The sequence below is a fragment of the Lynx rufus genome, unplaced genomic scaffold (assembly GCF_022079265.1).
Source record: "Lynx rufus isolate CCGP_SWC_20201006 ecotype Redwood Valley unplaced genomic scaffold, mLynRuf1.p SCAF_3, whole genome shotgun sequence".
NCBI classification, from domain to species: Eukaryota; Metazoa; Chordata; class Mammalia; order Carnivora; family Felidae; genus Lynx; species Lynx rufus.
Genome location: NW_025814845.1, coordinates 48,714,053 through 48,738,245, shown reverse-complemented (window position 1 = coordinate 48,738,245; position 24,193 = coordinate 48,714,053).

The window sequence follows — 24,193 nt, the reverse complement described above, 5'->3', positions numbered from 1 at the left end:
CTTCTTCACTCGTTATGGGAAAAGGTGGGATAACAAGTATGTTATAGAGACAAAGTATTTTCCCAGCCCAACTGAGTAAATTCCTCCAACATTTAAAGCATTCAAATCCAGGGCACCTGGGTGGCTCAATCATTTAAGTGCCTGACTTCGGCTGAGGTCATAATCTTGCAGTTCATAAGTTTGAGCTCCGCATCAGGCTCTGTGCTGACAGCTCAGAGCCTTGAGCCTCCTTCAGATTCTCTCTCTCTCTCTCTCTCTCTCTGCCCATCCCCCCCAAATAAATAAACGTTAAAAAATTAAAGCATTCAAATCCAGCAGAAGAAAACAAAGTAAAAGTTCCTGTTTTAAATACGATTACTGTAAAAAAGAAGCATACTTTTATGTTTTATAGATGGTGTTGCTATTGCCGGTGGTGTTAATGGTGGTATATGTATGTTTGATTGGTTTTGCTTTTATCTATTTTGATTTCAATCCACTGGGAAAGGGTATAGGTTTAGACTGCAGTATGAATAATTCAGCCTTATCGTTAGGAAAACAGCAAGTTATAAATGTAAGTGTTGAAACACTACCCTACTGAGTACTATGACAATGGCTTTCATTCTACTTGTGCTAGAAATGTTGCAACGTAATACGTATTTCTGTCTTTGTCCAGGTTGTATATCATGTCTTATTCATCATGAAGCTTTATTCCAACCCTAGTTATTAACTTTCAAGGATAGTATTTTTGCCACAATCCCTCCTAAAATTTTCATTGAGATCATGAGATTCATGGCATGCTGTAGAAAAGCATGAAAAATACATGTAATTCTATGCTTCCACAAGCCTTAAAAATGTAGTTTTCTATAAGGTCCTAAAGCCCTCCTTCTCACATATCTTTAAGTTATTGTGTTTTCCAAAGGAGCCTTCTAATAAAATAGAAAAAAAGTACTTTCAGACGGTGTTTGCATTCTCTACAGCTAATTTTAAATAACAGTTCTGTAAACATCTGTCGAATATAAATCTGACATTTCAGAAGAGACTTAACAAACAATAACTGGAATTGTTACAAAATGAAAAAGCTATAGAGCAAGTCTCCATTGCCATCTTTTTATTTATCATAAAGGAAGTATTTTCGCTATCTACAGACATGCAATTATTTAAAGTAGGATCAAGTATAGGAAAATAATTATTATCTGTTATTTCAGATACCATACATGACTTAATTTTTGAGCTGGAATTGTATAAAACATGTTTAATATATGGAAATTAGAAACAAAGATAAATCCTTCTTGTCCCATTTGATTCTAAATAACCTTGTTTTGTAGCTGAAAATCTAGTCTTCAGTTATTAAGCTTACAGATTTGTTGTATCAAATGAGATAATGCATTTGCAAATACGTTGTAAATTTTGAAACATTAAAATGAATTTTCAACATTACTGTTTTCAAAGATTAAAGCAAATGACCTACAGCAAGCAAACTTATCTAATTAAGAAAAGACACATGCCAGTTTTAGAAAAAAATAGTGTTACCACCTGCTTGTTATATTTTATTTTCACAGATTGCTAATTATTTTATAAAATAAATATTGTGGATGGTGTGTGTGTTCTAGCTAATTCTTAAGCAAATGTTATCAACTCATATTGATCAAAAATGACTTTTGTTAAACTTACTAAAGCAAAGCAAAACTAAGAATTACATTTATGCTGACAGCTCATATGTCTTCTATAAAATGTGAGTATTTTATGTTACCTTTAATGTAATCCACAAAGCAACAGCATTGGAAATGAAGTCCCATACACCCTGAAATATGTGCACCTGGATATTCTTAAAGTAGGGTTAATGCTAAGAAACATATTATATTAAACATCTTGTCATCTTTGAATATCCCAAGAGCAAGGAGGGGGGATATTGCCTATCAGCCACTTAATTATCTGCAATGTATATGCAAATACTCAGAGTTTGATGAGGTCTTTACATCTCACCTCCAAGCACCGCATTAGTAATTCATGAATCCACTACTAATGTTTCTGTGGCATTCAGGCTGCAGTGAAAAATTAAGCAATAATGACTTCAAAGGTGGAAGAACCACAAAATAACTCTGTACCTTTGAGGTCATTTTTACCATTTGAACACAAATTATATGAGTGCACTTCATTGGCTTCAGCATTTGCAAAGCATTGCTAATGAATAGGGAGGTTATTTAGGAAATGGAGTACAGGAGGTGGATATAGATAGAATACCGACGCTTAGCAGAATTGATTCCAAATATAAAAAGAAACACATTTATTGCTTTTAAATGGCCTCACATGCAAAATCCACACATGAAACAGATTTTCAGAAAACCCAGGGAATGCACTAAAGTTGTTCAATCAGCATTATCAGCTTCAGGTGCCTGCTTTTTGTGACTCTTCCTTGGATCACTGGGAACCCACAAGTAATCATATATAAAAGCCTCTTTGCTCTGCACAGTAGTTGTTTTTGAAAATGCAGTCATACAAGACAAATTATAACCTCCTTAGAATTGCTTAAAAGCAATTTTCCTCTGGCTGACTAAATTGTACATTGATACATATTATCGTTGTGTTAAAAATATTAAAAGTGGTGTAGTAAAGCAAATTGTCTCAGCCTTAACTATGAAATTTCAAAATAATAAAAATGATAAGGGAAATATTAATTTGCAAAGCATCCATTGTTTAAAGTTTTAGAAATCATTATGTAAAATGGTATAATGCTAAACATAAAACTTAATATATTTTGAAATACTCTAACTTATTTAATTTAATGGACACCCAGCAATAATACTATATGTAGTATATATTGACTACAAATAACTACATGTTCCCATATTACCATAAGGTAACCATAAGAATCAGAAAATCAACAATGATACATTAATACATGTAATTCTCAGTCCCCATTCAAGTTGTGACAGTTATCTCCAATAGTGTCCTTAACAGCAAAAGGCCAAGATCACTCATTTCATTTCATAGTTCATCTAAATCACCTTCAATATGGAACATGTTCCTAGCCTTTCTTTGACGTCTGTGTCCTTGACACTTTTAACGATTACAGGCCAGGTAGTTTATAACTTATCCCTCCATTTGGTGTATCTGATATTTTTATATGATTAGTTAGATTCAGGTTATGCAGTCTTGGCAAGAATATCACAGAAGAATATTCTGCTCTTCTCACTGCATCCCCTGAAGTGTATCCAGGACATGTTTGTCCCACTACTTGTAGTATTAACTGGTCACTTGAACAAGGTTCTATTTTTCCGCTGTAGAGTTATTCTTTTTTACTTTTGGCCTTAATAATATTTTATGGAACTATACTTTGAGGCTATGTAATTATCATTCCTCATCAAAATATTATATTTTATTATTAGCAACTATTGCTATTTCTTGCCTGAATTAAATAGAGTATCATGGTGGCAAGGGAATTTTCTAATTCATTCATTCCTTCAAAATGATCAGTTAGCCTTATTCCATACAGAATACCTCTCTAGCCTCCCCATTTATGCATATCTTAATTTAGCTTATTTATATCAGTAGAGACACGTAAATTGCTAGTTTATTCAACAGGTTATAACATTTTATTACTATTGTCTTCATTGATGTTTACGTTGTCACAGTTTTGGCCAATGGGAGTGCAGCTGGTATTGATTATTGATTTGGGGGTTACAAATAAATTTTAGTGAGTAGGTGAATTTGCAAATGTGGTATCCATCAATGGTGAGAATCAACTAGTTGATGTATTTCTATATTCATATATATTTATATCAACCTATATCTATATTCTATATATATAGGAATGTGTTGAAGACAATTTTCCCTGTATTTTTCATGTTTATGCACCATCTGGGCCTTCTGAGAAAAGGACATGTGTGAACAGCACACATGCTTTGGCAGTTAGAGAAAGTGTTCTTCAACAGAGAGAGACCACAGAAATATCCCAAGGCCAATAAAGATAAAGCCTTCTCCATCCTGTCCTAGGGACAGCTGCTTACATTCCAGAGTAATGAGTAATTGCTTTCCCTGGACAGGGTTGGAGCAAATCAGCCAGCAGTTCGTAAAAATTTAGGACACCTTAGTTTATAGTCCTTCTGTGATGCAAACCCACTGCATGTGCAGGTAAACATCTGACCTTGTCATGTTTGACTATGGGGATGGGCAATGAAGGAACCAGTACTAACTATCTGGCTATTACCTTTCCTGTGAGTAGTAAACTATCTGTGTCTCTGACTCAGGTTCTAGTGTTTTCTGTAAGTATATGTACATAAAACTGGGGCAGACTAACTTGTTAGCTTTTTTAAAAAAATGTTTTATTTATTTATTTTGAAAGAGAGAAAGAGGGAGGGAGGAAGGAAGGGAGGGACAGAGAGATAGGGAGATAGAGAATCCCAAGTAGGCTCTGCACTGTTAGTGTGGAGCCTGATGTGGGGCTCAGTCCCACCAACCGTAAGATCATGACCTGAACTGAAATCAAGAATTGGATGCTTAACAACTGAGGCAACTAGGTGCCCCTAAAGAAAGGTAAAAATAGGGGTGCCTGCGTGGCTCAGTTGGTTGAGTGTTTGACTCTTGCTTTCAGCTAGGTCATGATTCCAGGGTCATGGAATTGAGCCCCGCATAGGGGTCCACACTTTACATGGAACCTGCTTAAGGTATGCCTCTCCCTCTTTCCCTCTACCTAGCTCACATGTGTGCTCTCTCTCTCTCTCAAATTAAAAAAAAAAAAAAAAGGAAACATAAAATATCAGATCTTTCACAGTAATAATTTTGGACTTAATACGATTTTTCTTCAAGCAATATAATAAAACTAAACAAACCTTAATATTATATTTGAAAGAATTATATCTAAAATTTACAGATGAAAGAAAATACCTTTATTCATGCTATATTGATTTTTAAATAACCAACCCTGGCCACATAAAGAATAAGGATTTTTTTCCCCAACTTAGCCTAATCCCTAATACCTCCTTTATCTCTCTCTCTCTGTCTCTGTCTCTGTCTCTGTCTCTGTCGCACACACACACACACACACACACACATCCATATCTAATCAGTTCTCAAGTTCTCTTGCTTTTACCCTTTGTATTATTTAGAATAGGCTATTTTATGTAAAAATAAAAAGAAAACTGTACAATCAAAAACACCTGCTTAACCAATAACACCAAACATGTGCTGTTTCAGATCTTCAGTTGTTTTCCAACTCGATTTCTTATGAAACTGTTGGCTCCTGAAATCTCCTATATTCATCTAGCAGCCAGGAAAATGCTAAAATAACTTCCATTTGCATTTCACTGTTCTCAGGTTCTACATGGGTCCAGTGAGCTGCAAAAAATGTAACCCATGGCTAACCATTTAACCAAACAAGTTTACACTATACAAGGGGGAAGTAAATTTTTGCTTGAAAATGTAACTATCTCAGTCACACCTTAACATAAACTCCTCCTCTGTATGCCCATTCTGATCAACCACAAATAGACTCTTGCCATAGCTTGTACATATTATTAAAATAATCCGTAAGTGGTTTCAATGTCTCCTTCTTCTTCTATCCACTAAAACCCACTTTCTCTCTTCGAACAAATTGATCTTCCTCATTATAAAATTAAGCATGCTATTTAACTTACTATGCATCCAGTGATCTTCCTCTGTTTCTAAACATGATTTATAAAGAGTCTGTTATAGCTGGCCTCTGCCTATGTTCTCATTCTTCACTTTGGACAATTAAAGGCTCACCTTTTAACCATCCAAAATTCAAACTTCTAATTTCTCACACATCACTTCCTTTTCCTCTTAAATTATCATTAAAGAACCAAGTCAGAAATTACCTACTGTGTAACCTTTGCTTATTCACATTGGTTGGTTTATAAACACTGACAAAATGCAACATATGATAGGTTTATTTTTTTAGTTATGTTTGGATTATTAAATTTTTAAGACCAGATGACCTATTAATTAAAATTATAATAGCAGACATTATAAAATTCCGGTTCATTTACTATGTTGTGCTATTTCAAATTCAACATATTCAATATAGAAAAATGGAAAGAAAAAAGTCCATCTTGTTATATGAGACAAGGGAAATGAATATGCTGCTTGAGCCAATTTCTCTGTTCCAATAGCAACTTACACATACCACTATCATTTCATAATCTAGACCACATTTTGATGCCTTTATTCCCAATTGACCTGTAATGGCCTGGAGTGTAGAAAACAGTTTTTTTTTTTAATTTATTATTGAAGTATAGTTGACATACAAAGTTATATTAGTTTCAGACACACAGCAGAGTGATTTGACAATTCCATGTGTTATGCATTGCTCGCTACACCCATAAGTACAGTTACCATCTTTTACCATGCCTCGTTATTCAAATATTATTGACTACATTCCCTAGGATGTAATTTCCTCTCTGTGACCATTTATTTATTTATTTATTTATTTGAGTATCATTGACACAAAATATTACATTAATTTCAGGTGTGCAACTTAGTGATTTGACAACTTTATACAGTATCTTATCTTCACCACAAACATAGCTACCATCTGTCTCATTATATCACTATTACAATATCATTGACTATATTCCTTATGCCCTGCTTTTTATTCCAGTGACTTACTCATTCCATAACTGAAGACTTTTAACTCATATTTTATCACCTGTGTTAACAGTAGAGCTAGATCATAAATAATAGACATGTTTATTAAGCTTTTTTAAAATTTGGTATGCTTCAAATAAAACATTATTTTTAAAAATCAATTGGGTAAGATAAATTAATTTGGTATCTTGATTGGAGCAAGGTATTTCTTAAGACACAAATGCAATAATTACATAAAATATTCTGTTCCTTAGATGAAAGTGGTAGGATAATAATAATAATATAATTCTAACTGTTGATATTCTTATGAGTTCCTGAAATTTAACCTCTAGTCAACATTCTACCTCTATGATCTCCATTTATGAAAATTGTAGTTTTGCATTCATGTGAAAAGACATTCTACTGTTTATTTATTTATTTATTCATTCATTTAGTATTTTTTTTTTAAGAGACACAGGAAAAGGATCCAGAGACAAAGTGGGAATTGCATTTTTGCACTGCTTTTTTAAATCTTTACCTAGTGCTTTCAAACTGATGCTATTTTCCTTTTAAAATACATTTTTGACTTTCTACATTTTAACTAATCTTGTTTCTAAAATGTTTATCATTTTAATGGACTTTTGAAGATTTCACTTTTGATTTATTTATTTATTTACTTATTTATCTATCTTATTTGAAAATTTGGGGGAAAATTTTCTTCACATTCTTATCTATTAAGCTTGTCATTTGGAACAATTTTGCATTTTCTGAAGGATCTTGTGTATTTATTTTTTTAAATTTTTTATTTATTTTTAAATTTTTAAAGTTTATTTATTTTTGAGAGATAGAGACAGAGCATGAGTGAGGAAGGGGCAGAGAGAGGGAAAGACAGAATCTGAAGCAGGCTCCAGGGTCTTAGCTATCATCACAGAGCCCAACACGGGGCTTGACCCCACAAACTGTGAGATCATGACCTGAACTGAAGTCAGATGCTTAACCTACTGAGCCATCCAGGCACCCCCATTTTCTGAAGGATTTTAAAGTACATTAACACTTTGATGTCATTACTAAACTTAGTAATAATAGTTTTTAAAAAGGTGAATATAGGGGCGCCTGGGTGGCGCAGTCAGTTAAGCGTCCGACTTCAGCCAGGTCACGATCTCGCGGTCCGTGAGTTCGAGCCCCGCGTCGGGCTCTGGGCCGATGGCTCGGAGCCTGGAGCCTGTTTCCGATTCTGTGTCTCCCTCTCTCTCTGCCCCTCGCCCGTTCATGCTCTGTCTCTCTCTGTCCCAAAAATAAATAAACGTTGAAAAAAAAATTAAAAAAAAAAAAAAAAAGGTGAATATATATTATTGTAAAATTTAAATATATTAAATAATACATACATATACCCTTAATGTTTTCTTCAAATATTCTGAATATGAAATGGAATTACATCTTAATTGGTAAACTGCTCGATAAGAAATCTTTATTCAGCTGCAATTATGTAAATTAGTGGAATTATATATTCTATGCACATATTTAACACATAATGTTCTATTTGTTGCTTCAAAAATAAAAGTCAGTGATACTAAGTAGAAAAGACTGAGCATGGCTTCATTCATATATTCATTCATCAAATAAGTCCGGATTGCCTACCATATATAAGACACTTTGTTAGGAATGGGGGCTTTGCTTGGCAGTTACGTATATATTTCCTGTTTTCCTATCATGATAAACAAAATGATGCATATATATAGAAAGAATGTCTATGTGAAGAGAAGAACAGGTTATATATATATATATATATATGTGTGTGTGTGTGTGTGTGTGTATAGATAATATATATAATCTCAGCTGTTGATTAATCTCATAAAATTAAAGGGCTGGAGAAACAAAGGATTATAACTAACTCCCAAAGTGACTACATCTGCTTCCAAAGAACTTGGAATGTATATATGCATGGGTTCTTTCATATAATCAAAGAAACAAGTCAAGAACATCTCCAGGCAATTACTTCATCTTTAGGTACATATCTAACTATTATCACTACATATTCTCAAATAGGAAAATAAATTTTAATTTAAATGAGAGTATATACAACTTTTTTTTTAATTTCTAATATGAAAAAGAAAAATGCTTTATGATAAAAGAAGGAAACAAAATAAATGACTATTTTGACTCTGTGTTACTTGCATTAATTCATTTTTAGGTGACTTAAAACAATGGAGTTGAAACTTGTAAAAAATAACTAGAAAATTTCTTTTGGAAATGTCAGTCAAGACTTAAGTCATATATTGGGGCCCCTGGGTGACTCAGTTGGTTGAATGTCATGTCTCTTAATTTCAGCTCAGGTCATGATCTCAGGGTTGGTGAGATTGAGCTCCATTTCAGGCTCCACGCTGCCAGTGCTTGGGATTCTCTCTCTACCTTTCTCTCTGCCCTGATCATAAACACTTTCTCTCTCCCTCTCAAAATAAACAAACAAACAAAAAATAAAATAAAGGGGCACCTGGGTGGCTCAGTCGGTTGAGTGTTCTACTTTGGCTCGGGTCATGATCTCATAGTCTGTAGGTTTGAGCCCCACATAGGGCTCTGTGCTGACAGCTCAGAGCCTGGAGCCTGCTTTGGACTCTGTGTCTCCCTCCCTCTCTGCCCATCCCCCGCTCACACTCTGTCTCTCTCTCTCTCACAAAAATAAACATTTAAAAATTTTAAAAATAAAAAATAAAATAAAATAAAGAATTATGTTATATATTGAGTGACATGGCTATGAAACATTAAAATAATATCTGCAGTATCTGTTATAACTTAAAATGCTAGAGATATCACTGGCAGGTGGATAAAAGTAGATAAATATGTGAAGATTTTTTTCTCTTTTTAATGTTTGTTTAATTTTGAGAGAGAGAGCGGGGGAGAGGCAGAGAAAGAGGGAGACGCAGAATCGGAAGCAGGCTCCAGGCTCTGGGTTGTCAGCACAAACCCAACATGGTGCTCAAACTCATGAACTCTGAGATCATGACCTGAGCCAAAGTAGGACGCAAAACAGACTGAGCCACCCAGGTGCCCCATTTTTCCTTGATTGGTAAAGAATAGTTATAAAATTCATGCTATGTTCTTTCTATTGAATTATTATTATGGAAGAAAATATATTTGTTCACCCAATAAAGATTTATAGGAAATTTACTACATACTATCATTGAGGGGCTGCAGGGGAAAACAACCAAACAGACAAAAAATCTGTCCCTGCTGAAAAGGAGTATAGTGAGAATTAGATACAATAAAATAATGGTCACAGTAAAATATGTTAGTAATCCAGTAGCACTATACAGAGGGATCTATAGGAGCACAGAAATTGTTACAAATTTCATCCTGGGAAGATAAATAAGTGAATTCTCCCAGGATAAATTGAATTAAAAATGCTCTTGAAGTAACATTGGGAGTTGGGAAGCCAAATTTAGAAGAATAACAGTGTTCCAAAAACTGGGAACAATGTTTACAAATTAACTGATGATTTCGATAAAGTATTCTTCCAGTGATTCAGTATAACAGGAGTAAAAACAGAGAAAATGAGAGAGAAGGCTTTGAGGTGACTGTATCACAGGCTTATATTTTATTTGTTATTCTAAGAAGTTTGACCTGTGTTTTGAAAACTGTGGCAGACTTTTTGCAGGACATGTAAATACCATTGTATAGACATTTTATATTTCCTACAGAAGTCTATTTTTTTATTTCATAAATATCAGGTTAAGTGGCAATGTACCTTATAAAATATCTTGCAATTCTGAGTTATTTATTTTCCAATTCCAGCCCCACAGTTTTTTATAAACAACAATTTAGCTTCAGTAATAAGTCTTATTCTCACTGTAATAAGAATTTGACAAATCAAATATGGAAGACACACTTGAGGCTAAACTACCATCATATCTGAGGAGGCTTAGCTTAGTTTTATTAAAACAAATTAATTCTCTTAATGATAACATAAAGGACACTTGGCAAGAAGATATATAATTTCTAAAACCCTCAAAATATTTTCTAAAATACTAAATCACACAGTATTCCATATGTCTTTTCATTAAAACGTTATTATCATGCAAAAAACTAAAAACTTTATCTGTAATAGTTGTTCTACTACCAATGTAGACTCTATTGCCCGAGGTCGTACTTTCTATCAAAGAAGGCACACTAAAATGACTAGCTTAATCAGGGGGCACATTTTACTAAAGTAAATGCGAGTGAACCCCCCTCCTCTATTGCTTTTTAACTGTTTCAAACTTACTTCACAACATCAGAACAGATGAGGGAGTTGGTGGTATTCATACTGGGAAAACCAGGTTTTATTTTGTGGATTTACTCATTCATACTGACTTAAAAATATCTTCATGTAATAACAGCAAGAAACATACTATCTCACTTTGTGAGGTCAGTGAAAATATGCACTTTTTTTCCCTCCCATTTGAGAGCAGAACTCCCAACTTTCTCAGAGATGAATTCTTCCCTAATGGTTATTTTTTAAAGAATTACCCAAAGCAATATAAAAGGAAACCCAATTTTAGGGGGGCCTGTATGGCTCAGTCGGTTAAGTGGCCAACTTGGCTCAGGTCATGATCTCGTGATTCATGGGTTCCAGCCCCCGCTTCAGATTCTGTGTGTCTCTCTCTCTGTCTGTCCCTCCCTGTTCACCCTCTGTATCTGTCTCCTTCAAAAATAAACATTAAAGAATTTTTAAAAAGGAAACCTATTTTTAGATTCTCAACCAATTAGTCTTTTATGCCAAGTTAGAAGAGGATTTCATTTCCTTCTCTAGAGGAATATTTATTTTTGTAATTTTTATTATATTTTTATATTTTGGGTGGTGGTTGAATGTATGATGGGACATTAAAAGCTCATTTACAATATAAACTCCAATTGTATGTTTTAAGCATCAATATGTGATATAGAAACACTTCTTTGTAGACACTGTTTTATAAAGAATTTCTCTGACTCCATTAAAAACAAAAACCACATAACATGAACATGCTTCCCTGCATGATGCAATACAAATTTTGGATTCTCTACAAAAGATACAGGGATGTCTTTAAAGGCTGGGTATAAAGTAGGGCCTCCCCTGCTGTAAGGTGTTTGCTTGAACAAAGACATACATGAATGGATAGAAAAATGTGTGCATAGATAACATGAATGAACGTAGCAGTATACAGGAGCTGACTTGTGTAGTCTTACAAGAGCCTACTGTTACATACTCAGTAATTTTTTGTACTGGCTGTTAAATACAAATGTTTTTGGAAGTAAAATTATATGAACTGAATTATATGAAAATATATAAAATACGTTAAAAACAAATGTAATGAGGGGTGCCTGGGTGTCTCAGTCGGTTAAGCCTCTGACTTCAGCTCAGATCATGATCTTATAGTTCATGAGTTGGAGCCCCACATCGGGGTCTGTGCTGACTGCTCAGAGCCTGGAGCCTGCTTCAGATTCTGTGTCTCCCTTTCTCTCTGCCCTTTCCCTGCTTATGTTCTCTCTCTCTCAAAAACAAATAAACATTAAAACAAATGTAATGATAACAAATACTCAAAACATAAACTCTCCTATTTTACTAAATTTTACTCTTAATATGTCCTTGAGGTTATTTGTATCTATTGCACATATAGAGTAGAAAGGCTATATAATCATGTGCATATTTCTTCCTAACTCTGTGTTAGAGTGATGTCTATATGTTAGTATTTACACGATGTAAATTGGCAAATACTGTCATTCAGTGTTGATTCATTACTTGTTGGTTATCTAGCTGAAGGTTGGTAAACATGTTTCTGTTATAACTACTTAAAACTGCCAGCTCAATTTTCTAATATTTTTGTTAATTTTGCATTTTGGTAATTTTGCATTCCTATAGGAAAATGTGAGTAATTCTTGCTATTGATTTCTATTGTCTTTTAATTATATCCTCCATAGGGTGAAGTTTTAGTTGAACTAAGAATAGATAGATCCAATATATATGGATTTTGTGTGTTCCAGTTTTAACACATCACAATGCGTAAGTTAGATTTTGTCACTGCTCTGCTCAAAAGCCTTCAATTACTTTTGATTTTATTTAGAGCAAAAGTAAATCAATTATATTTAGGTTGTTTTTTTAAAATCCAGAAGAACATTAAAGATTATTTTTGTAGATGATTCCACTAAGATAAAACAATACATTTAAACCTTAAAGCAATTCAGTCTCCATTACAAAACAGAGTATAGGTATGACGCTGATATGTTCCTTTGCATTTTCTTTTTTCTTTTTTTGAAGTGATCTTATGAGAGTTTTATTAGCCAGCATTCCAACTATATTTGGGGAGAGAGTGAGAAAGATTAAGAGAGGGAGAGAGAGTAACTTTGTAATTAAAATATCATTCTCACTAAAGACAGCAGAATTTCATTATAATGCAAGTTACAAAGTAAATACACTTTTGATGACTATAGATTGAAATCAAGTTTTCCTAATATGAGTATGATGAGCTTCTATGGTTTAAGAAAATATTTTTCTCAACCCGATCAAATCGTGTAGCTCCCTGCCTATACATAACCTAGCAAGTCTGTTACACAAGAATGAATGTTCTCTGAATGCAGAATTCCACAAATTGAGATTAGATATGATTATTTTTATACCTTCCATATGTAAATATATTAAAATGGTAAGAATCACAAGTGTAATTTTGGCTTTAAAAAATCACAAACAACTTTCAAAATAGTAAGTGATATTATTGTATATCTGATTAAGTCATTTTGTAAAATTTTTACATTATCACATTTTGAGAATAAATATATTCTGAGAATTGAGTCATGGAATCATAATCAGTGAAAACTTATCATGGCTTTAAGGTTATAGGAAGTAACCTCCAGCTGGCTGAGCTATTTTGCTAATCTTGGATGCGGCTGTTTTGTGATTATATACATAGTTTTTCATTAAGATTTTTTTAAATTGTTTTGTCCATTTCTTTGTTTGTTCTGAGTTTTTCTGGTAGATATTTTGATTGCCTGTAGTTTTTCAATACAATGGAAAATGGTACTTTGAACTGTCTTGTACATGTCTGATGTTTTAATAGGGAATTTTTCTTAATTATTTTTTAACGTTTATTTATTTTTGAGACAGAGAGAGACAGAGCATGAATGGGGGAGGGTCAGAGAGAGAGGGATACACAGACTGTAAAGCAGGCTCCAGGCTCTGAGCTGTCAGCACAGAGCCTGACGCGGGGCTCAAACTCACTGACAGTGAGATCGTGACCTGAGCCGAAGTCGGACGCTTAACCGACTGAGCCACCCAGGCGCCCCGGGAATTTTTCTTAATAGTATAATATTTTGTATGGACAGAAGACTGCCAGAAACATACATGCATGCACATGTAACACAAATAACACAACGAACACACACAAACACAAATCACAAACCAATGTAATTGCACGTATACCAAGGGACAGCATATTTACATAAACTCAAAAGCTACTTTTACCTTTACTGATTAAAACTTTCTCCCTCCATTCTTTAAAAAAATTTTTTTGATGTTTATTTATTTTTGAGACAAAGAGAGAGACAGAGCTTGAGCAGAGGAGGGACAGAGAGAGAGGGAGACACAGAATCTGAAACAGGCTCTGACCTGTCAGCACAGAACCTGACACGGGGCTCGAACTCATGAACTGTGAGATCATTACCTCAACCGAAGTCTTAACTGACTAAGCGCCCCAGGTTCCCCTATCCCTCCATCCTGAAAGCAACTATTATTAAAGATTTATGATTATCATTTCTTTTATGTATTTTACACTTTTGACCCCTATAAAAGCAGAGCATTTCATTTTGTATTATAAAAATTTATATATAAATATACTCATGATGTCAGTGTTTCTTTTTGTCTTGCATATTTTGCTTAATATTAGGTATATTTTTCACCCTTCTTTTTACTGGTATCTATAGTTCATTATTTTCATTATTGTATGGTTTATGTTTTAATATACCACAGTTATTTGCATATCATCCTTTTTCTGGTAGATATTTTGATTGCATGTAGTTGTTCAATACAATGGAAAATGCTACTATGAACTGTCTTGCACATGTCTGAAGTGAATAGGTGTAGGCGTTTTTCTAGTGTAGTTAATCAGGAATAAACCTGCTAGGTCATAATTATGCATCTTTTCAAATTTCCTAGATAATGAATACAGTTTTCCAATGTATTTTTATCAGCTTGTGCTCTAATAATCAATCTATGAGATTTTCTTTCTTTAGAATACTCCCCAACACTTAGTCATGCCAAACACAAGCTGTAATGCTATCTTGTTGTGCTTCAATTCGTTTTTATTTGATATATATTTCAAAAAAATAAACTAAATTCATTTAAATATAATGCTTTAAAATATAATGTGGATAAGTCATTTAATCGGTGAGGATATGGTCAGAAAAACAGAAGATGCTCTTGGTATAACCTAGAAAGAGATTTATCATGAGGAATTAAAGGTAACAAAACTGTTGGCAAGTCGAGCAGAACTTAAAATCATAAAAAGTTGTCAGAAATGGGTGATTCACAGGAGATCGTTTGGAAGCCATGGTGAATCTCAGCAATGTTATTAGAAGCTGCTACCCAAGAGATTTTTTCAGCAAGTTTCTTAGAATCTAAAGTAAATGTCAGCGATTGAATTGTGTTTTAGCTGTCTAGTAGAGCAATGCTGTGGATTTCAAAAGATTTCTCTCGCTCATGCAACTTCCTCCTATGGAAAAAGTTTTCTCCTCTTCTTTCAATTCTATTGAGAACTTTTTGAATGTAATCCGTATGGAGAAATGGAGCAAGTCTCCCGAACAAGACTCCTGAGCAAATCTCCAGGTTTCCACTTGTGATGTATGCAACTGCATAGTGGTGATACTATGCAACCCAGTCCATGAAGAGTCTCTACAAACCCTTGATGCTGTGTCTAAGCCTCCAAAGCAACAACACTACAGAACACCCACTGCACACAGTTCAACTGTCTCTTAGACGATAGAAAACAAGTTATGTTCTCCCTTTAAAGAGAGTATATAAATCTCATAAAACTTCATCCATTTGTCGGCGATACTCAATGTTACCCTAGCTAAGTCCTTATTACATTTTAATGCACTATTATATTAATCTTGAATAATAGGTTTAACATATCCAGGAAGAGGGAAGGGGGAAATTGGCTAGTCCATACAAATAAGGACATAAAAGTACAGAAGAAAATGTGCTTGGTTTCCATATTTCTTGTTTTTCCTAATGGTCATGTGACCATAGTTGCTATTTATAACTTACTCTCTCTGCTCCACAATTTATGTTCCCCATTTTTCATTGAGCACCTCATTTGGCTGTAGTATTTCATATTAAATTTCATAAAAGAGTTTATACACACTGATACATAGGTACACTGAAAATTATATGAAATCAATAATTTCAAGTAGCTTGAGGAAAATATGTATATAAGGCCCACCAATACCATTGTTCAATATTATTATAACTATAAAATGCATTATATTCAGAAGAGTTATAATATTTTAGTAAACATCTGTGGAGTGCATAACAACTGATTTCCAACAATAAGATGTTTACCATGTAAGAAATATAGATCTTACATAGAACCTATTACCCTTGTAGTAAAATCAGACACAAAAAAATAAAACTTTTAAAAAATAAAATATTAACACAAAGACACAAATAGTACAGTAAAATGTAATATAATATAAAGGCACATATCTGATCAGTTGAAATTAAAACCCAACTTTATTTTTTTAATCTTTTAAAAGTTTATTTTTCTTTATTTTGAGAAAGAAATAGAGAGCAAACGAAGGGGGAGAGAGAGGGAAACAGAATCCCAAGCAGACTCTGCAGTGTCCACACAAAGCCCAATACGGGGCTCAAAGTAACAAACCATGAGATCATGACCTGAGCAGATATCAAGAATTGGACACTTAAACCACTGGGCCACTCAGACACCCAACTTTAAACCCATATTTAAACCCAACTTTAAATATGACTGACACTGGTTTTATTTTCTCATATGTTTATGGTATGATTCTTGTCAACAAGAGGTTGGATATTAAATAGACAAACTCTGCTTTATGATGTTTCTAATGACTAAATGGCCTAATTCTGAGACATGTAATAGAGGTTTAGGACCAAAAATGAACAGTGCTGGATTATTTAAATAATGTATGCTTTATTATTTTTTTAATATTTAATGTTTACTTTTGAAAGAGAGACAGAGTGCAAGCGGGGGAAGGGCAGAGAGAGAGGGAGACACAGAATCCGAAGCAGGCTCCAGGTTCCGAGCTGTCAGCACAGAGCCCGATGTGAGGCTCGAACTCAAGAACTGCAAGATCATGACCTGAGCTGAAGTCAGATGTTTGACTGAGCCACCCAGGTACCCCGAGGTATGCTTTCAAGTATAGCAATTATATTAGAATAAACATTTGTAAATATACTTTTTTTTTTATATGAAGTTTATTGACAAATTGGTTTCCATACAACACCCAGTGCTCATCCCAAAAGGTGCCCTCCTCAATACCCATCACCCACCCGCCCCTCCCTCCCACCCCCCATCAACCCTCAGTTTGTTCTCAGTTTTTAACAGTCTCTTATGCTTTGGCTCTCTCCCACTCTAACGTCCTTTTTTTTTTTTTTTTTTCCCTTCCCCTCCCCCATGGGTTCCTGTTAAGTTTCTCAGGATCCACATAAGAGTGAAACCATATGGTATCTGTCTTTCTCTGTATGGCTTATTTCACTTAGCATCACACTCTCCAGTTCCATCCAGTAAATATACTTTTTAAATATGCTTTTGTCTTCCTTTCCTCTTATTCTTGAATTTTTTTCTCTTTCTACAATGTGCTCCTCCTGTTACTGTACGTTTGTATCTCTGCCATTCTGTCTTTGTTGCTGGTCACACTGCTGAATGTTGTGAGTTAAATAGGCTCTTCCCAGGAGAAATATACCAACAACCATTTGTTAGCAGAGTGGGAGATTTTAGTCAGATTTATGGGGTATAAAGTACTTTCTGAGTTAACTATCTTGTCCGCTACATATCTCAGGAAATGCCTAAAAGTTTGTTATTTCCCTATGATTATTATTTTACCATGATTAAATATCATGTTTCATGTAATGCTCTTTACCCTAAAGTGTTCTTTAACTAATATTAATATTGCCTCAAGTTCCTTTCTGTCTTGCATTTGTCATATGTTTTTACAAATACCTGGGTGGCTCAGCTGGTTGAACATCTGACTCTTGATTTCAGTTCAGATCATGATCCCAGTGATGTGGGATGGAGCTCCGCATCAGGCTCTGCACTGAGCATAGAGCCTGCTTAAGATTCTCTCTCTCCATCTCTCTGCACCTCTCCCCCTTTCATGCTCTGTCTCTCAAATAAAAAAATACTATTATCTTTGACCTTAATAGACACTGAATTTTAGAAGTAAATTTTCTTTACAGTATGTATCTAGGTGGGATTTGTTGTCAACTGCAATTGAATTGTCTTTTGCTTTTCTTAGAAAAATTCAATCAACCTGCTTCAATTTTGAACATGTACGTTTTGCTTTATTACAATTATCTAAATTTGTATTAATCGTTCCTTGTATTTCTTACTTTCCAAATGCTAAATTCGTTGTTTTATATTTGCATTTTCAATTAATTTTATCCCCCTTGTAGTTTAGAAGACCTAATAGTGTTTTACTGATTATAATTTTTTGTATGTAAAAATAATGTTTACACCTTTTTACATTAATACATTATTTCTGAGTAATACTACTTCCCCTCTTCCCCCACCACCTCAGAGATGAGATACAAAGTTGATCTATTTTCTTATTGGCATCCCTATCCATTTCCTGGATTTTGCTAAAATGAATCAGACTTTGAATTCCAGGTATTATTACATTTCCCTTCACTCTATTTTCTCATTCTCTTCCGTGGTACAGGATGGTTCGTGTGAAATTATCCTTCCTTTCTGTGCTCTGGAAATGACATCTATATTCACCTAGAACATTCTGCTCCAATTCTTATGTAGCACTCACTCCCTCATTGTTTTGACTCCATTCCCTCTCCCCTTATTGAGTAATAAGTTGTCCTCCATCCTGTGTGTGTAAATTGGTTTGGACCTTCTCCTTAGATCAAGATTTATTGATTAACATTTCATTATAAAAGAGATGCCCTTGTGAATCTTATTTAATTGATTTTTTAGATTAATTGAAATATTTTCTATCATCTCACTAATTAGAAACAGTGTTAAATTTTAGGAATGATGTCTGGTTTTTATTAAAATCAGAGCTGTTAATTATGTTCTCTTCTATAGATGATAAAGTTATTTGTTACAGGAATTTGACCATGCACAGGGATTGTTAAGTAGGTTCTGTGTGGCTGTTGTTTTCGTATTTGGTGCCAGAGCTGAATAGGGAAGGTACGCAGCAAAGTTCAGGAGAGCAAGAACAAGCTGGGACCCATAAATACCAACACAAGCCACAGGACAGAGTGAAATACATGTGTTTGTTACTTCTGGACTTTGTGGTGTAGATATCTTTCAGAAGCTAAGGTCATTAGTTCTGGGACTAAACACACACAAACATGCCCCAACAGTCAGAGAAATCAAAGAATGGTCTCATGAAAGGAAGAGCCATAGAGGCATAGCTAATGTGTGATTCCCACCCAGTGAGCCCCTAGATCAGTGACAATGGGGATGAGCCATTAAATGGTTCCAACTTCACTACCACCTTTCAAGTCTTTCACAATAACTATTTTCATGACCCACCCAAACCAGAGACATATAAGAATGGGAATTCTTGAAAAAATAGTTTAAATTGGCCAAGTTGTGACTTTACAAGGTCACTGAAGTGAGCCAAAGCAAATAAGTTAGCCCTGGAGATTTTCACCGTACACAATTAAAATAGGTGGCTTTTTAGGTGACTTTCAAAAAGGATTTTAATCATGATTGATGGTATACATGCCTTGCATTCATTTGGTTTTAATATCTGGGAATGATTTGCAGAAGCAAAGTAAATAGTATATCCAATTTTAATATCTTAGAAATTTCAAATTTGGATAGGTTATGTTTTTCTATGAAGGAATAGAGAGAGGAATAAAGAGGTTTGATTAATGAAATGTCAAATATTTACCTAATCTCCTGAATATAGAAAACCATGCGTTATGCTTCCATGACCAGTGGTTTATATTGTAAATAATATATGATCCGATCTTTTAGAGGACAGCTGAATTTTACTCAGAGAGAACCTGTTAATTATAGTTTATAATTGTTGTAATGAAAGGAAGATTTTAAGAAGGATGGATTGATAAAAAGACAAAATGGCTATGGTTCATATGTTTAAATAGAATTTAAAGACTCTTGAATAATGGAGAGTATCCCTCCATAATATATCATCCACTGCAATATATACATTAGAAAATCTTGTAAACATTGTTAAATCCTCCATGAAGTGTTAAACAGGATAATTGCCATCTGTTTTCAAAGTAGATGCTCAAGATGCTCCAGTATATATTTTTTCTTCTATGATGGAAATGAAAGCAAAGAAAGTTAATTTTTCAGTTCTTTCTATTATATCCTATAGCATATGTAGGTTTTGGGTACCAGAATGTATATATAATAGATGACTGAGAATCTGAAAGGTGAAAATTACAATATTGCCATCATTGTACTCTAAACTGATTTGACAAGAGTAAGTTACTGTGACATCTTCCAAATACTATCATTCAAAATTGAAAACAAATATTGGATCTATGCACATTTTTTTATAAAAATGGTTGATGGGGATACTGAGTACATTTAAATAGATTGTGGTATTTTCTCCCTAGCCTTAGCCTCTTTGCAAAGCTCTCGATTCTTTTTTTTTTTTTTTTTTTTTTTTTTTTTTTTTTTTTTTTTTTTTTCAATGTTTATTTATTTTTGGGACAGAGAGAGACAGAGCGTGAACGGGGGAGGGGCAGAGAGAGAGGGAGACACAGAATCGGAAACAGGCTCCAGGCTCTGAGCCATCAGCCCAGAGCCCGACGCGGGGCTCGAACTCACAGACCGCGAGATCGTGACCTGAGCTGAAGTCGGACGCTTAACCGACTGCGCCACCCAGGCGCCCCAACGATTCTTATATTTAAGTGCCAACTGGAAATCTTTCAAGCAATTCAACATTAAAATTTCCCAAACTAAAATTTTCATTACATTCTAATTTCACTAGCACTACCAACTGTGGTATTTCTCCATGGCTCCCCATCTCCATGAATAGCATGACAATTCAATGTGCTTTCCATTGGCCTTGATCTTCCCTGTCAGTGGTAATTCTCAATTCTAATTAGTCTATCATCAAGGAACTGTACTTCCAAATACATCTATATGTGAGCTATTTCTCACTCCATTTCCACCTATGTACCATAAGAATGAAAACAACAAGTATAGGTAGAAAGACTTACAAATATATGTTACACTATTATTTACTTATTCATTGCAATGATTTGATATATCTATGCACTGTATATTGTTAAATATTTCTTTTTAAAGTTTTTACTTAAATTCCAGTTAGTTAACATACAATGTAATATTAGTTTCAAGTGTGTGATGAAGTGATTCGATACTTCCATACAACACCCTGTGCTCATCACAAGTGCCCCCTTAATCCCCATCACCCATTTCACCCATTGCCTCACCCACTTCCACTCTGGTATCCATCAGTTTGTTCTCTATATATGAGAGTCTTTTTCTTGGTTTGCCTCTGTCTCAGTTTTTTTTTCCTTTGGTTCATTTGCTTTGTTTCTTAAATTCCACATATGAGAGAAATCATATGATATTCGTCTCTCTCTGACTTATTTAAAATAGTGTTTGTGGTGGTTGTTTTTTTTTTTAAATTGACATTGAATTATAATTCCCTATTTTATATATATGTTCACATTTTAAAGACTAATTTGTGTGTGTGTATATATATATATATATATATATATATATTCTTAAGGAAGAACCCTCTGAGTTGTATGGACTTTATGAATACTCTCAGGGTTAATGAGGACTCATCCCAATTTAGGCTCTGCAAAAGTTTCTTGAAAGATAGAGCTATTAGCAGGTATTCTGTGGAATACTCACAGTGGGATCCATCCTTCCACAATTTGGGTAGAATGAAATAATATTGGCAAAGAAAGCAATATAGGTTGAATGACAGCTTTCCACAATCTATGAGGTAGTTACAGTTACCATCCACAAAAATGTACGTCCCATTACTTAATATATAGTTGTGACTAGGAAAACACTAAAAAGCCAAATACTATATTTCTCAGTCGCCCTTGATTCTAGGTGTTGCCATGTGACTAGTACTTGCCAATGAACTATAACCAGTAATAGAGAATGTCACTTTCCGGGCCAAAGCATTTAAACAATAAATGAGCCTTTTTGTCATATTCCCTTACCTGCAAAATTAACAAGATCCTATGTATGTTGTAATCAAAATATAGGAGGAAAGTGAGATGCTAAATCACCATGTGGTGGAAAATATCTTAGTAATTAATGTAAAATAATTGCAGTCCTTTTGAAGAGTCCTTTGAATCTCTTGACCATGAAAAGGATAATGAGACAATATTCATTAAATGTTGAAAACAGAGCCTGTTATAATGTAGCATCTCAAAAATAAAGTTAGTTGCTTTAAAATTTTCTTTCTTGCATAATGTTTAGAACATAACTTCTTTATTTGTCTTTATTTATTTTTTCTAAATATTTTTCATTTCTTAAGAGCACTTTTAGGTTATACCAAAGTTAAAGAAAAAGGATAGAGTTCCCATATATCCTCTATCCTGACTTTATATAGCCTTCCCCAATGGTAACATTTGGCACTAGAGAGGTCTGTTTGTTACAACTGATCAATCTGTGTGGCAAGTCATTCTCAGGTAAAGTCTAGAGTTTCCATTAGGCTTTACTCTTGATTTTGTACATTCTATGGGATTAGAAAAACTTGTAATGACATGTATCACCAATATAGTATCATGCAGAATACTCTCACTGCCCTAAAACTCTCTGTGTTTCACCTATTCATCCCACTCTTCTCCCTAAATTCTGGAAACCTCTTATATTTCTACTGTTGCCATTGTTTTTCCTTTCCTAATATGACCTTTAGTTGCAATCACATAGGATACACCCTTTTCAGATTGGCTTTTTCACTTAATGATATTCAGTTTTCTCTACGCTTTTTCAGGCCTTGATAGCTCATTTATTTTAAGAATTGAATAATATTCCACTTTCTGGATATACCAGTTTATTTATCCATTCACCTACTGAAGAACATCTTGGTTGCTTCACAGTTTTGGCAGTTATGAATAAAGCTGCTATAAACATCCATATGAAGGTTTTGTATGTACATGAGTTTTCAGTTCATTTAAGTAATTATCAAGGAATGCAATTGCTGAATTGTGTGGTAACAGTTTGTTTAGTTTTGCTATTTATCTCTCTCTCTCTCTTTCTCTATCTAGAGAGAGAGTGAGTAGGGGAGGGGCAGAGATAGAGGAAGAGAGAGAGAATACCAAGTAAACTCCGCACTGCCAGCGCAGAGCCCGATGTGGAGCTCGAGCTCAAAAACCATGACATCATGACCTAAGCCAAAATCAGGAGTTGGACACTTAACCGACTGAGCCACCCAGATGCCCTGAGTATGTTTAGCTTTGTAAGAAACTGACAAATCGTCTCCTAAAGTGGCTGTACCATTTTGCATTGCCACTAGCAATGAGACTTACACTACTCCATATCCTTGCCAACATTTGGTGTTGTCATTGTTCTAGATTTTGACCATTCTAATAGATATGTAGTGGAATTTCATTGTTGCTTTAATTTGCATTTCCTTGATGACATATGATATGGAGTATCTTTACACATGCTTATTTGTTATCTGTATATCTTCTTTGGTAAGTTATCTTTCTAGGCCATTAGTCATTTTTAATCAAGTTTTTCATTTTCTTATTGTTGAATTTTAATAGTTATTTGTATATTTTGGATAACAGTCTTTTATCACATATCTTTACAAATATTTTCTCCCAGTCTATGGCTTATCTTCCCATTCTCTTGAGAGTGTTTTTTTCAGAGCATAAGTTTTTAACTTTAACAAAGTCCATCTTATCCATTATTTCTTTCATAAATTGTGCATACAGTGTTATATTTTAAAAATTATCAACATACTATGGTCACCAAAATTTTCTCCTATGTTATTTTCTAGAAGTTTTATATTTTTTTGTCTTACATTTAGATATAAGAAATAATTTTTGTGACAGGTATAAATCTTTTCTTAATTTTTGTGTGTGTGTACCTGTGGATGTCCCAATATCCCAGCATCATTTGTCAAAAAGACTATTTTTTCTCCATTGTATTGCATTCAATCCTTTGTCCAAAATCAGTTGACTTTATTTATGTGGGTCTATTTCTGAGATCTGTTTTCTATTACATTGATATATTTGTCTATTCTTTTTTCCAGTACCACATGTTTTTGATTATTGTAGCTCTATAGTAAAATTTGAAGCAGGGCAGCTGCATCTAGAAATCAAGATGGGCAACTGATGAATGGATAAAGAAGTTGTGGTTTATACATACAGTGGAATACTACTTGGTAATGAGAAAGAATGAAATCTAGCCTTTTGTAGCAACATGGATGGAACTGGAGAGTGTTA